This window comes from Scyliorhinus canicula, chromosome 4, assembly GCF_902713615.1.
Source record: "Scyliorhinus canicula chromosome 4, sScyCan1.1, whole genome shotgun sequence".
Classification (NCBI taxonomy): domain Eukaryota; kingdom Metazoa; phylum Chordata; class Chondrichthyes; order Carcharhiniformes; family Scyliorhinidae; genus Scyliorhinus; species Scyliorhinus canicula.
In genome coordinates, this window is record NC_052149.1 from 213,934,382 (window position 1) to 213,947,855 (window position 13,474).

Below are 13,474 nucleotides of genomic sequence, written 5' to 3' on the forward strand. Positions count from 1 at the left end.
ACAGACTCACCCACTCGCAGAATAATAACGACGTTAGAAATTCAGGCCTGTCATAGATACTGCTGAAGCTCAGGTGCATTAGTCATCCCCATAAGTGAATCCCATGCTCCTTACATGCTGGTGTGGATTCACACCATTGAATATCAATTTATATGATAATGCGACTCAATAATAATAATAATCTTTATTACTGTCACAAATAGGCTAACATTAAAATAATAGTAGCCTCTTGCCACCAGAAGTGAGTACTGCTGAAAAGAGAGACACTTTGCTAAAGCTTTCTATCTTGTATTCATCCGGACACGTGCAAGAACCTCAAATTTCAAAGGATCATAACAATTTATACTATAGGAGAAAAAAAGGTTGAGTGGTTGCCACATTAACTCTCATTGGTCGAGGGGTTGCAATAGCAAAAAGAATATGGAAGTATAGTCTCCCCAAACATCCGGGTAATTCAAAAAGGGGCACAAGTCCTGAATATATTCCTTTTGCTTGAGAATGGGCCCTTGTTTATCAATGTATGTTGCTTCTAGCAAGCGTAAATAAGCCACATCATGAGCTCAAATGATTATACAAAGTTGTTAGTGTTGCTATTAGTCCACTCAAAATTGTTCAGCAAGTGTTGCCCGATCATAGAAATACAATGTTTTGCTTTGGGCTTTACAAGCATGGGGTGGTTGACTATGATCTCTATTCTGCCTATTCCAAACAATTGAAGGAACATGCTGTTTGATTCAAAGTGAATCACAGCACAGGTGAATATTCATGGGCATGATTTAGTCACTGTCTTGCACCTGCCGCGGAACTGGGCGTGTCGGTTAAATAACAGGAAAGGCCAAAATTGAGATTTGCACTGGACGTGAATCCCGACCGTGAGTTCCAGATCTCATCCAAATATGATGAGCATAACATTACCCCTCATTTGCATTCATTTCCATCTCATTGCTGAGATTCAAGTCAAATATAACGGCCTGCCGGCAATTAATCACATGGCTATGCTGAGTGTACCTTCTTTAAAACGTGGAGCTGGCGCAATGTCTACTGAGGGAAAGTGAGTAGTGAGTAGCCTGTCATAATATCTACTCATGTATATCATGAGATGCAGATAGGCAGTGATTGACACACAGGATAACCAATGAACACACATGACACAGAACAACCAATCACCAGACAGGACACCACCACTATAAAGCCCACAGGGCATTAAGGCTCTCTCTCTCTCACAGGACACAGCTAGGGAGATAGTCGCAGTGCACAGGCTAATGAACATCATCACCATGTGATAGAGAGCTAGTCTGGTCAAGCCTGTAGGAGGTTATCAGTTAGGTTAATAGAGTGTCAACCCGCAGCAGATTATTTACAGCAATCAACAGGTTCAATAAAACAGTGTTGGAGCATCTCCTGTGTCGGAAGCCTGTTTCTCGTTTTACTGCATCCAGTTGCAGCCGATGTTAGACCAACACAGATAACACATCATAGCCATTTCTATTTTCTGGCATGTACCTCAAGGGCACTAGCGCTGCTGCCCCCATGCTTGGGGCAGGGGAGCAATGGGGGAGCCCTCAGAGGTTTCGGCTTGGTCAGGGGGCTGAGGTGTTCCAGGTTTGGGGTTGCCCCTGGGCCGGGTTGGGGGTCAGTGGGCTGTGGAACTTTTCATCTGTGAGACCTTCAAGACATCTTTAAATATTGTGGCTACCCATTTGATTTGATTTGATTTATTGTCACACGTAAAGAAGTACAGTGAAAAGTATTTTTCTGCAGCCAAGGGAACGTACACAGTACGTACATAATAGACAAAAAATCAGGGCCAAGTACAACTGCTGATGTCTGTCCTACCAAAACCTTCCAGGACAAAACTCTGCTCTTGATTAACTGCTGAAAGTCACTTTAACTCCCTTTCACTGTGAGCAGCCTCTAGCCTCACAGCTAAAGGCTATTGCTAATATAGAATTGGGCTTGTTAGTTGTGAGAGTACTTTCCAGCTGCAGGTTATGTTTGCTGCTTGTGGCTGCAAATGGCTGGAGGCTGTAGCTGAGAGTTTGTTTGCTGCTGCCTTTTGTGCTTGCCTGCTGCCTTTTCCCCTTGGGCTTATTTGCTGCTTTCCGGATGACGAGAAGTAAGAACGAAGGTCTCTTCTTTGAGGAACAGTTGAGGAACAGTGGAGAACCTTCCAAGTGATTTTTCACAGTGCTCAGCAAAGGTTGATACCAACAAAAAGGAAGGACGGTAGAAAAAGGGAAAATCGACCGTGGATATCTAAGGAAATAAGGGAGAGTATCAAATTGAAGGAAAAAGCATATAAAGTGGCAAAGATTGGTGGGAGACTAGAGGACTGGGAAATCTTTAGGGGGCAACAGAAAACTACTAAAAAAAACTATAAAGAAGAGTAAGATAGAGTATGAGAGTAAACTTGCTCAGAATATAAAAACAGACAGTAAAAGATTTTACAAATATATAAAACAAAAAAGAGTGGCTAAGGTAAATATTGGTCCTTAGTTTAGAGGATGAGAAGGGAGTTTTAATGATGGAGGATGAGGAAATGACTGAGGAACTGAACAGGTTTTTTGGGTCGGTCTTCACAGTGGAAGACACAAATAACATACCAGCGACTGATAGAAATGAGGCTATGACAGGTGAGGACCTTGAGAGGATTGTTATCACTAAGGAGGTAGTCATGGACAAGCTAATGGGGCTAAAGGTAGACAAGTCTCCTGGCCCTGATGGAATGCATCCCAGAGTGCTAAAAGAGATGGCTAGGGAAATTGCAGATGCACTAATGATAAATTACCAAAATTCACTAGACTCTGGGGTGGTCCCAGTGGATTGGAAATTAGCAAACGTGACAGCACTGTTTAAAAAAGGAGGTAGGCAGAAAGCGGGTAATTATAGGCCAGTGAGCTTAACTTCGGTAGTAGGGAAGATGCTGGAATCTATCATCAAGGAAGAAATAGCGAGGCATCTGGATAGAAATTGTCCCATTGAGCAGACGCAGCATGGGTTCATAAAGGGCAGGTCGTGCCTAACTAATTTAGTGGAATTTTTTGAGGACATTACCAGTGCAGTAGATAACGGGGAGCCAATCGATGTGGCATATATCTGGATTTCCAGAAAGCCTTTGACAAGGTGCCACACAAAAGGTTGCTGCATAAGATAAAGATGCATGGCATTAAGGGTAAAGTAGTAGCATGGATAGAGGATTGGTTAATTAATAGAAAGCAAAGAGTGGGGATTAATGGGTGTTTCTCTGGTTGGCAATCAGTAGCTAGTGGTGTCCCTCAGGGATCTGTGTTGGGCCCACAATTGTTCACAATTTACATAGATGATTTGGAGTTGGGGACCAAGGGCAATGTGTCCAAGTTTGCAGATGACACTAAGATGAGTGGTAAAGCAAAAAGTGCAGAGGATACTGGAAGTCTGCAGAGGGATTTGGATAGGTTAAGTGAATGGGCTAGGGTCTGGCAGATGGAATACAATGTTGACAAATGTGAGGTTATCCATTTTGGTAGGAATAACAGCAAACGGGATTATTATTTAAATGATAAAATATTAAAGCATGCCGCTGTGCAGAGATGCCTGGGTGTGCTAGTGCATGAGTCACAGAAAGTTGGTTTACAGGTGCAACAGGTGATTAAGAAGGCAAATGGAATTTTGTCCTTCATTGCTAGAGGGATGGAGTTTAAGATTAGGGAGGTTATGTTGCAATTGTATAAGGTGTTAGTGAGGCCACACCTGGAGTATTGTGTTCAGTTTTGGTCTCCTTACTTGAGAAAGGACGTACTGGCACTGGAGGGTGTGCAGAGGAGATTCACTAGGTTAATCCCAGAGTTGAAGGGGTTGGATTATGAGGAGAGGTTGAGTCGACTGGGACTGTACTCGTTGGAATTTAGAAGGATGAGGGGGGATCTTATAGAAACATTTAAAATTATGAAGGGAATAGATAGGATAGATGCGGGCAGGTTGTTTCCACTGGCGGGTGAAAGCAGAACTAGGGGACATAGCCTCAAAATAAGGGGAAGTAGATTTAGGACTGAGTTTAGGAGGAACTTCTTCACCCAAAGAGTTGTGAATCTATGGAATTCTTTGCCCAGTGAAGCAGTTGAGGCTCCTTCATTAAATGTTTTTAAGGTAAAGATAGATAGTTTTTTGAAGAATAAAGGGATTAAGGGTTATTATGGTGTTCGGGCCGGAAAGTGGAGCTGAGTCCACAAAAGATCAGCCATGATCTCACTGAATGGCGGACCAGGCTCGAGGGGCCAGATGGCCTACTCCTGCTCCTAGTTCTTATGTTCTTATGTTATGTTCTACTTGGAGTGTGGTAAGGGAAAGATTTGGGCTGGCTTACTACTGGGCTGAGGATGTAGGAGACCTTGTAGAGAACTTGCTCGAGCAGTCTGTGGATGATTCTAAAGGTCTATTTTGTGTGTTTACTGTGTTCTCTGTTCTGGACTTGTGGCTCACCGGTTAATGCCCCCTGTTTTCCTGTGGACCAGTTCTTGGACAGGGTGGTGATGGAAGATCAAATGCCGAAACTGCGGGAGAGAAGGAACCGTGGTCCAGTTCAACTGCACAGCCCAGAGGTTGCGTCAGGACACTTTCATGGACAACCTGTGACCTTTTATATTGAGTAGCCATCTGCTGTCCCATTATGGGAGCTGTGCAGGTCGCTGGTGTTCCTTGGTTTCCTTTTGTTCTACGTTTGATCTATGTTTGTGTGGAATAATGTCTAATGGATACTATGTCACAGCAGTTCATTTATTTTGCCAGTTCCTCTTCTGTGCCCCATGTTGGCGTGACCTTTTCCGGTCTGTGCTACTCGTTCTCATGCATGTGTACTCTCATGCACACACAGCCATTCACGCACATAGTCTTTGTGCATACATGGTCTCCCTGATATGTACACACTGATGTTCACACACATACTTTCCCATACATGCATTGGGCATCTTTCTCCCGATGTGAGCCTACTGCTGGGGGTGGGGGGGGGGGGGGGGGGGGGGGGGGGGTTGGGGGGGGTGCGGAATGACAGAATAGCCAGGCCCCCCCCCATCAGATGGAGATCTTGCGAGAGAATGGACATGTAGTTAGTGAGAGGGACGGATCATTTTGTCTGACATGAGCAACTCACTTAAGACTGGTCAAGTGGGTGAAGGGACAGTGGGTCCTCACCTCTGCAGTGCAGGCCAACCTCGCTGACAGACATTGCTCTCTCCTCGGACAACCGCATAATTTCCAGGGCCCTTCCCTCATAGGAGGTGAGGACTCGGATCTCTGATACTCCATCCCCCGCCTTGGCCCTTTCCCGCTTATTATGGGCTTTCGTCTTCTGCGGGGACAATTGGAGATATTTGTGATCCATGTGCTTGATGAATCAAGGGGGGGTCTATAGCAGATGGCATTTGTGGGCACTTCAACTGGACATGAGGAGATGTGTTCTTGGGAGCCAGGGGGTGTGGAGGAACAAGCAAGAAAATTGGATGTGGGGGGAGTGTGAGGTGACAGCCAGATTTGTTTAGGGGGGGGGGGGGGGGGGGGGTGTTAGGAATTTGAGAGGTAGCAGGTGGAACTGATTTTAAAAACAAATTCTAATTAAGGGGCAATTTAGAATGGTCAATCCACCTACCCTGAGGGGAAGGCGGTGGCACAGTGGTATTGTCACTGGACTAGTAATCCAGAGGCCCAGGATAATGATCTGAGGACCCAGGTTCAAATATCACCACGGCAGGTGATGGAATTTAAACTCAATAAAATTTCTGGATTTAAAAGTTTAATGATGAGCATGAAACCATTGTCGATTATTGAAAAACCCATCTGGCTCATTGATGTCCTTTAGGGAAGGAAATCTGCCGTCCTTACCTGGCCTGACCGACATGTGACTCCAGATCCACAGCAATGTGGTTGACTATTAAATGCCCTCTGACATGGCACTCAGTTGTATTCAACCGCTATGAAAACACAAAGGAATGAAACCGGCCTCAAACCAGGCACCGGAAAACGCAACGGCAAACCCAGCCCTGCCGACCCTGCAAGGTCCTCCTTTGTAACATCTAGGGGCTTGTGCCAAAGTTGGGAGAGCTGTCTCACAGACTAGTTTTTTCAAATAAATTTAGAGTACCCAATTATTTTTTTTCAATTCAGGGGCAATTTAGCATGGCCAATCCACCTATCCTGCACATCTTTGGGTTGTGGGGGTGAAACCCACGCAGATACAGGGAGAAAGTGTAAACTCCACACGCACAGTGACCCAGGGCTGGGATTTGAACCTGGGTCCTCAGTGCCGTAGGCAGCAATTCTAACCACTGTGCCACCGTGCTGCTCACAGAATAGTTAAGCTACAGCCTGACAAAGTCACACTCTTAGAATCATACCTTGCAGACAATGTTGCAGCCACCATTATCACCATTCTTGGTTATGTCCTGTCTCATCGGCAGTGCAGACCCAGCAGAGGTGGCGGCACAGTGGTATACAGTAGGAGGGAGTTGCCCTGGGAGTCCTCAAAATCAACTCTGGACCCCATGAAGTCTCATGGCTTCAGGTTAAACATGGGCATGGAAACCTCCTGCTGATTACCATGTACCGTCCGCCATCAGCTGATGAATCAGAACTCCATGTTGAATACCACTTGGAGGAAGCACTGAGCGTGACAAGGGTGCAGAATATGCTCTGGTGGGGGGGGGCTTCATTGTCCATCACCAAGAGTAGCTTGGTAGTACCACTATAGACCGAGCTGGATGGGTCCTAAAGGACATATCTGCTAGACTGGGACTGCAGCAATTGGTGAAGGAACCAACAAGAGGGAAAAACACATTTGACCTCATTCTCGCCAACTAGCCTGCTGCAGAGGAATCTGCCCTTGACAATATCAGTAGAAGTGACCACCGCACAGTCTTTTGGAGACAAAGTCCTGTCTTCACATTGAGGATACCCTCCATTCATGTGTGGCACTACCACTGTGCTAAATGGGATAGACTTCGAACAGATCTAGCAAGACAAGACTGGGCATCCATGATGTGCTGTTGGCCATCAGCATCAGTAGAACTGTATTCAACCGCAATCTGCAACCTCATGGCCGGCATCTCCCTCACTCTACCATTACTACCAAGCCAGGGGATCAACCCTGGTTCAATGAAGAGTGTAGGATAGCATGCCAAGAGCAACATCAGGCATACCGAAAAATGAAGGACCAACCTGGTGAAGCAACAACACACGATTACTTGTGCGCCAAACAGCATAAGCAGCAAGTAATAGACAGAGCTAAGCGATTCCACAACGAACGCATCAGATCCAAGTTCTGTAGTGCTGCCACATTCAGCTGTGAATGGTGGGGGACGTTTAAACAACTCACTGGAGGAGGCTCCACAAATATGCCTATCCTCAATGATGGAGGAGTCCAGCACATCTGTGTAAAAGACAAGGCTGAAGCATTTGCTACAATCTTCAGCCAGAAGTGCCGAGTGGATGATCCATCTCGGTTTCCTCCGGAGGGCCCCAGCATCACAGATGTCAGTCTTCAGCCAATATGATTCACTCCACATGATATCAAGAAATGGCTGAAGACACTGAATACTACAAAGGCTACGGACCCTGACAATATCCCGGCAATAGTATTGAAGACTTGTGATCCAGAACTTGCCGCATCCCTAGCCAAGCTGTTCCAGTACAGCTACAACACTGGCATCTACCTGGCACTGTGCAAAATTGCCCAGGTGTGTTCTGGACACAACAAAAAGGACAAATTCAACCCAGCCAATTATCATCCTATCAGCCTATTCTCCATCATCAGCAAAGTGATGGAAGGAGTCACCAACAGTGCTCTTAAGCAGAAATAATCTGCTCACGGACGCTCAGTTTGGGTTCCGCTGGGGTCACTCAGTTTCTGACCTCATTAGAGCCTTGGTTCAAACATGGATGAAAAAGTTGAATGCCAGAGTTGAGGTGACAGTGGCTGCCCTTGACATCAAGGCAAGTATGGCATCAAGGAGCCCTAGCTAAACTGGAGTCAATGTTCTATGTTCTATGAATCCCCTACAGTCAACATCCTAGGGGTTACCATTGATCAGAAACTGAACTAGACTAGCCACATTAATACTGTGGCTACCATGGCAGGGCAAAGGCTAGGAATCCTATGGCGAGTAACTCACCTCCTGACCTCCCCTCACCATTTACAAGGCACAAGACAGGATTGTAATAGAATACTTTCCACTTACCTGGATCAGTGTAGCTCCATCAACACTCAAGAAGCTCAACACCATCCAGGACAAAGCAGCCTGCTTGATTGCTCCCTCTTCCACAACCATTCAAAACCTTCACTACCAACGACCAGTGGCTGCTGTGTGTACCATCTATAAGATGTACTGCAGTAACTCGCCAAGGTTCTTGAGCCAGCTCCTTCCAAACCCACTACCATCTGAAAGGACAAGAGCAACAGATACCTGGGAACCCCACCTCCTGGAAGGTCCCCTCCAAGTCCACTCACCACCCTGACTTAGAAATATATTGTTGTTCCTTCACTGTCGCTGGGGCAACATCCTGGAGAACCCTCCCTAACAGCACAGTTAGACCTCGAGGATTACAGCGGTTCAAGAAGGAAACTCCCCACCACCTTCAGAAGGGGAACGAGGGATGGCTATAAATGCTGGGTAACCAGCGACGCCCACATCCTGTAAATTAATAAAAGAAAAAATCTTTGGTTTGTGGGGGTGAGACCCACACAGACATGGAGAGAATGTGAAAACTCCACGTGAACAGTGACCCGGGGCCGGGATCGAACCCCGGTCTTTGGCACCATGGGGTAGCAGTGCTAACCACTGGCAGGTGGAACTGATGCCAGGAGAAATGTGGTAACTTACCCTTGCAGATCGGTGGAGGTCGTTGGTCTTCTTCTGACATTGGATGCTGGCCCTTCTGGTCATGCTGCCCAACTGATAGCCGCTGCCACTGCCTGTCAGGCTGTATTAGTGGCCCTGCTGCTGGTCCTCCGACCTCATTGAAGGAACAGAATGTCCTGCCTCCCAATCACAGCATCAATAAGCCTGTCCAGGTCAGCACCTCCAAAGCGAGGAACAGGTCTGCCTGCTGTCATGTCAGGCGATTGACTAGGAGTGAGTGGTGAGGGAGCATTTAAATGCAGCTCCCTCTTGTAAGCAGTGACATGCTGAGGCCTGAGTCTGGTGAATCAGATAGTGAGACAGCCAGCAATGGTGAGAATCATAGAATCATAGCATTTACAATGCAGAAGGAAGACATTCGGCCCATCGAGTCTGCACCAGCCCTTGGAAAGAGCACCCTAACCAAACCCACACCTCCACCCTGCCCCCGTAAACCAGTAACCCAATCCATCCTTTTTTGGACACTAAGGGCAATTTATCATGACCAATCCTCCTAACCTGCATATCTTTGGACTGTGGGAAGAAACCGGAGCACCCGGAGAAAACCCACACAGACACGGGGAGAAAGTGCAATCTCCGCACAGACAGTGATCCGAGCCGGGAGTGGAACCTGGGCCAGCGCCGGCCCTAGGGTTGCTGGCGCCCCGGGCAAGCTGAACTTCGGCGCCCTCGGGGGGGGGGGGGGGGGGGGTGGGGGGGGGGGGCCGGGGGGGGGGGGGGGGGGGGGGGGGGGGGGGGGGGGGGGGGGGGGGGGGGGGGGGGCCGAGGGGGGGGGGGGCCGGGGGGGGGCCGAGGGGGGGGGGAGGGGGGCGGACCGAGGGGGCGGCGAGGCGGGGGGGCGGACCGAGGGGGGGGGGGGACCGGGGGGGCGGACCGAGGGGGGGCGGACCGAGGGGGGGGGGACCGAGGGGGGGGGGGGGGGGGGGGCGGACGAGGGTGGGGCGGACCGAGGGGGGGCGGGGGGAGCGGACCCGAGGGGGGGGGGCGGGGGGGGGGGACGGACCGATGGGGGGGCGGGCGGAGCGGACCAAGGGGGGGGGCCGCCCTGGTGGAGGGCGGCCACCGCGCATGCGCTGGTTGGCACCTGCCCAACCTGCGCATGCGCGGGACCCCGAGTCTCTGGCGCCCCCTAGCACATGGCGCCCCGGGGAGTGGAACCTGGGACCCTGGAGCTGTGAAATAACTGTGCTAACCACAGAAGCTTGTGGGGGTTCATTATCGGTACTAAGTACCGTAAAATATGGACTGTGATCTCGCCAACACGGCCGTCAAGAAATCTCCTGTGTTTTGTGGGCATTTAGAAATTTTCCCATCAGATCGCGCCTCCCCCCTCAAACCCATCTTTCACATTGGCTCCCATGTGCTTCCCAGTCTCGCTGGAAGGCAGGCCAAGAAAACAGTGCGGCAAAGTCAGATTCAAATGCAAGGTCTAGTATTGTCAATACGTTTCTCATCGTGTTTTTCACAGTAAGGGACACAAAACACGATAGATTATTCTGGGACTAAAATGTAGGCAGGTGCCTTTATAAGATTACCTGTATAAATGATAAGTAAGCATCGGATGAATCCATACAAAGGTCAATGAAGAGGCAGTGGTACATGTGGAACAGTATTTCTGTTATTGGAAAATGTAGTTTGCAAAAGATTTCGATTCCTTCTATAAACCTGATGAATAAGTTCACATTCAACAGCACATGGCATCCAAAATATGACCCGACAGGTACCAGATGCATCACGCAAAAGTTTATCATCGATATAACTGGATGGTTGGACAGCAATAATTAACATAAATTTATACTGTAATGGAGAACTGAGAAGCTCGTCATTGAGGAACTTGATCTCTCTCTGTCTTCAGTCATAGTAGTGTGTTTACTGGGGCCCCATAGTACTCTACTGTCTTTGCAGAGGAAATGTTTTATTTGGAGGTGGCTCAATTCCTGTCCTTTTGCTAGTTTCCACTTGCTCATCAGTTTGTCCAGTGTCGCCAGTCTGTGCCCTACGTAGAAGTCACTGACTGTCAGTGTGTCCCCATGGTGAGGCTGGTTTAGCACAGGGCTAAATCGCTGGCTTTTAAAGCAGACCAAGGCAGGCCAGCAGCACGGTTCAATTCCCGTACCAGCCTCCCCGAACAGGCGCCGGAATGTGGCGACTAGGGGCTTTTCACAGTAACTTCATTTGAAGCCTACTTGTGACAATAAGCGATTTTAAAATTTTTCATTTTCATCCCGCCTCCATCTTTTCATAGTAACTTCATTGAAGCCTACTCGTGACAATAAGCAATTTTCATTTTCATTTTCATTTCATTTCATTTTGAAAGTGGTATCCAGCATGGCTGGGGGAATTTTGTGATTGCCGCAGATGGGGGCCATGGGGGACATTTTAGTTATCCTAAAGTGTTGTCTCAACTGGGTCCACGTTCTCAGCGTGGCCGCTACCACTGGGCTTGTTGTGTATCTTGTTGAGGAGGATGGGAGTGCTGCTGCAGCTAGGGCACGGAGGGTTGTTCCTTTACAGGATGCCTCCTCCATTGTTCCCAATCTGTGTCGGGTTCTTGTACCCATATCCTCGCTCTTTCTGCCGTTTCTGCCCAGTGTTAGTATTGTAGGTTTGTTGAGTCCAAGCCCCCTTTGATTTTCCTTCTTTGCAGTATCGATTTGAGAATTCTCAGGTTCTTACCACACGCACACACACGCACACACACTGTCTACATTTTGGAAAAAGGCCTTGGGGGTGAAGATTGGGATGGATCTAAACAGGTAGGGGCACCTTAGCAGTTCATCATCTTTATCGTCTGCACTCCCTCCGTCAGAGAGAGTGGGAGTGAACCCCACTGTTGAAGATCTTTTCTTACTACCTCCACCAGGCTGGTCAGGTTCCACTTGTGGATCTGTGGTTCCCGGCGGACTTCTACAAAACATCTGCGCCAGTCCTGGCCCCACACCTAAGGGACATGTTCACGGACTCACTGGCAGGGGACACCCTGCCCCCACGCTAGCGCAGGCTACAATCTCACTGATACCCAAAAAAGATAAAGACCTGACGGAATGTGGATCATACAGACCCATTTCACTGCTGAACGTGGATGCGAAAATACTCGCACAGGTCCTGACCAAAAACTACCAGAGGTGTTCCTAGAGGAAGAAACTGGCTTTGTCAAGGGTAGGCAGCTCACAGTGAACATCACGCGGCTGCTGAATATAATAATAACCCCTCCCCAGGGGAGAGAACACCAGAGGTGATCGTCTCTCTGGACGCAGAAAAGGCCTTCAACAATGGCACTGCCTCCTCGAGGTACTGTAACGGTTTGAGCTAGGAGCGGGTTCACCGCCTGGGTGAGGCTCCTGTCCAACGCTCCCAAAGCAGGTGTCCGAACTAGCACCGCCAGCTCTGAATACTTCCAGCTACAGAGAGGAACAAGGCAGGGCTGACCCCTGTCCCCACTCTTGTTTGTGCTAGTGATCGAACCCCTGGCGATAGCCCTGCGGGACGCAAAAAGCTGGAAGGGAATCCGGAGAGGAGACAGAGAGCACAGAGTCTCACTCTATGCAGATCACCTGCTCCTCTATGTCTCGAAACCACAGGAGGGACTGAAGGCAATACTGAAAATACTGAAAGAGTTTGGAACCTTCTCGGCCTGCAAACTTAGCCTAGGCAAAGGCGAGGCATTCCAAGTGAACCCAAAAGGGGGAAGAACAGAGCTGGAGGGGCTCCCATTTAAAATGGCCCAGAACAGATTGCGTTACCTGGGGATCCAGGGCCGGGATTCTCCCCTACACGGCAGAGGCGGGGGGTCCCGGCGTAGCGGAGTAGCGCCAACCACTTTGGCGTCGGGCCTCCCCAAAGGTGCAGAATTCTCCGCGCCCTTAGGGGCTAGGCCCGCGCCGGAGTGGTTGGCGCTACGCCGACTGCCGCCAAAACCGGCCGATTGCCCTGCCCCCCCCCCCCCCCAGGACCCCGGGGGCCCGTTCGCGCCGCCAATCCCGCCGCCACCAGAGGTGGTTGAAACCACGTCGGCGGGATTGGCCTCTCAGCGGCGGGACTTCGGCCCATCGCGGGCCGGAGAATCGCCGCAGGGGGCCTGCCGATTGGCGCGGCGCGATTCCCGTCCCCGCCAATTCCCGGGTTGCGGAGAATTCCGGCCACGGCGGGGGCGGGATTTACGCCGGCACCAGGCGATTCTCCGACCCTGCGGGGGGGTCGGAGAATTTCGCCCCAGATCTCTGAAAGAATACTATTTGATTCAGCTATCATAACCAACCAAATTGTATAAATATATCTGCCGTGACCATGTTTAAATCCAATTATAATTCCATGCTATATGCTATATAAACCCAGTAACTGGGGTGGGGGGGGGTGGGGGGGGGGGGGGGGGGGGGGGGCTCTGCTCTCCTCGGCAGGGGTTCAACTTTAAGCAATGCTGAGTTGCTTTTGGCTGTGAATGTGCTTCTGCCAAGGCTTTGAAAGAGCTTATTATAACAAGACAGCACCGTATTTATTAACCAAACAGACAGACACTCCATGTCAAGATGCTATTATTGTTCTTTTCCTCCCACTTTGTTTGATCTTCTTGAAGGCTTTACATCATCTTT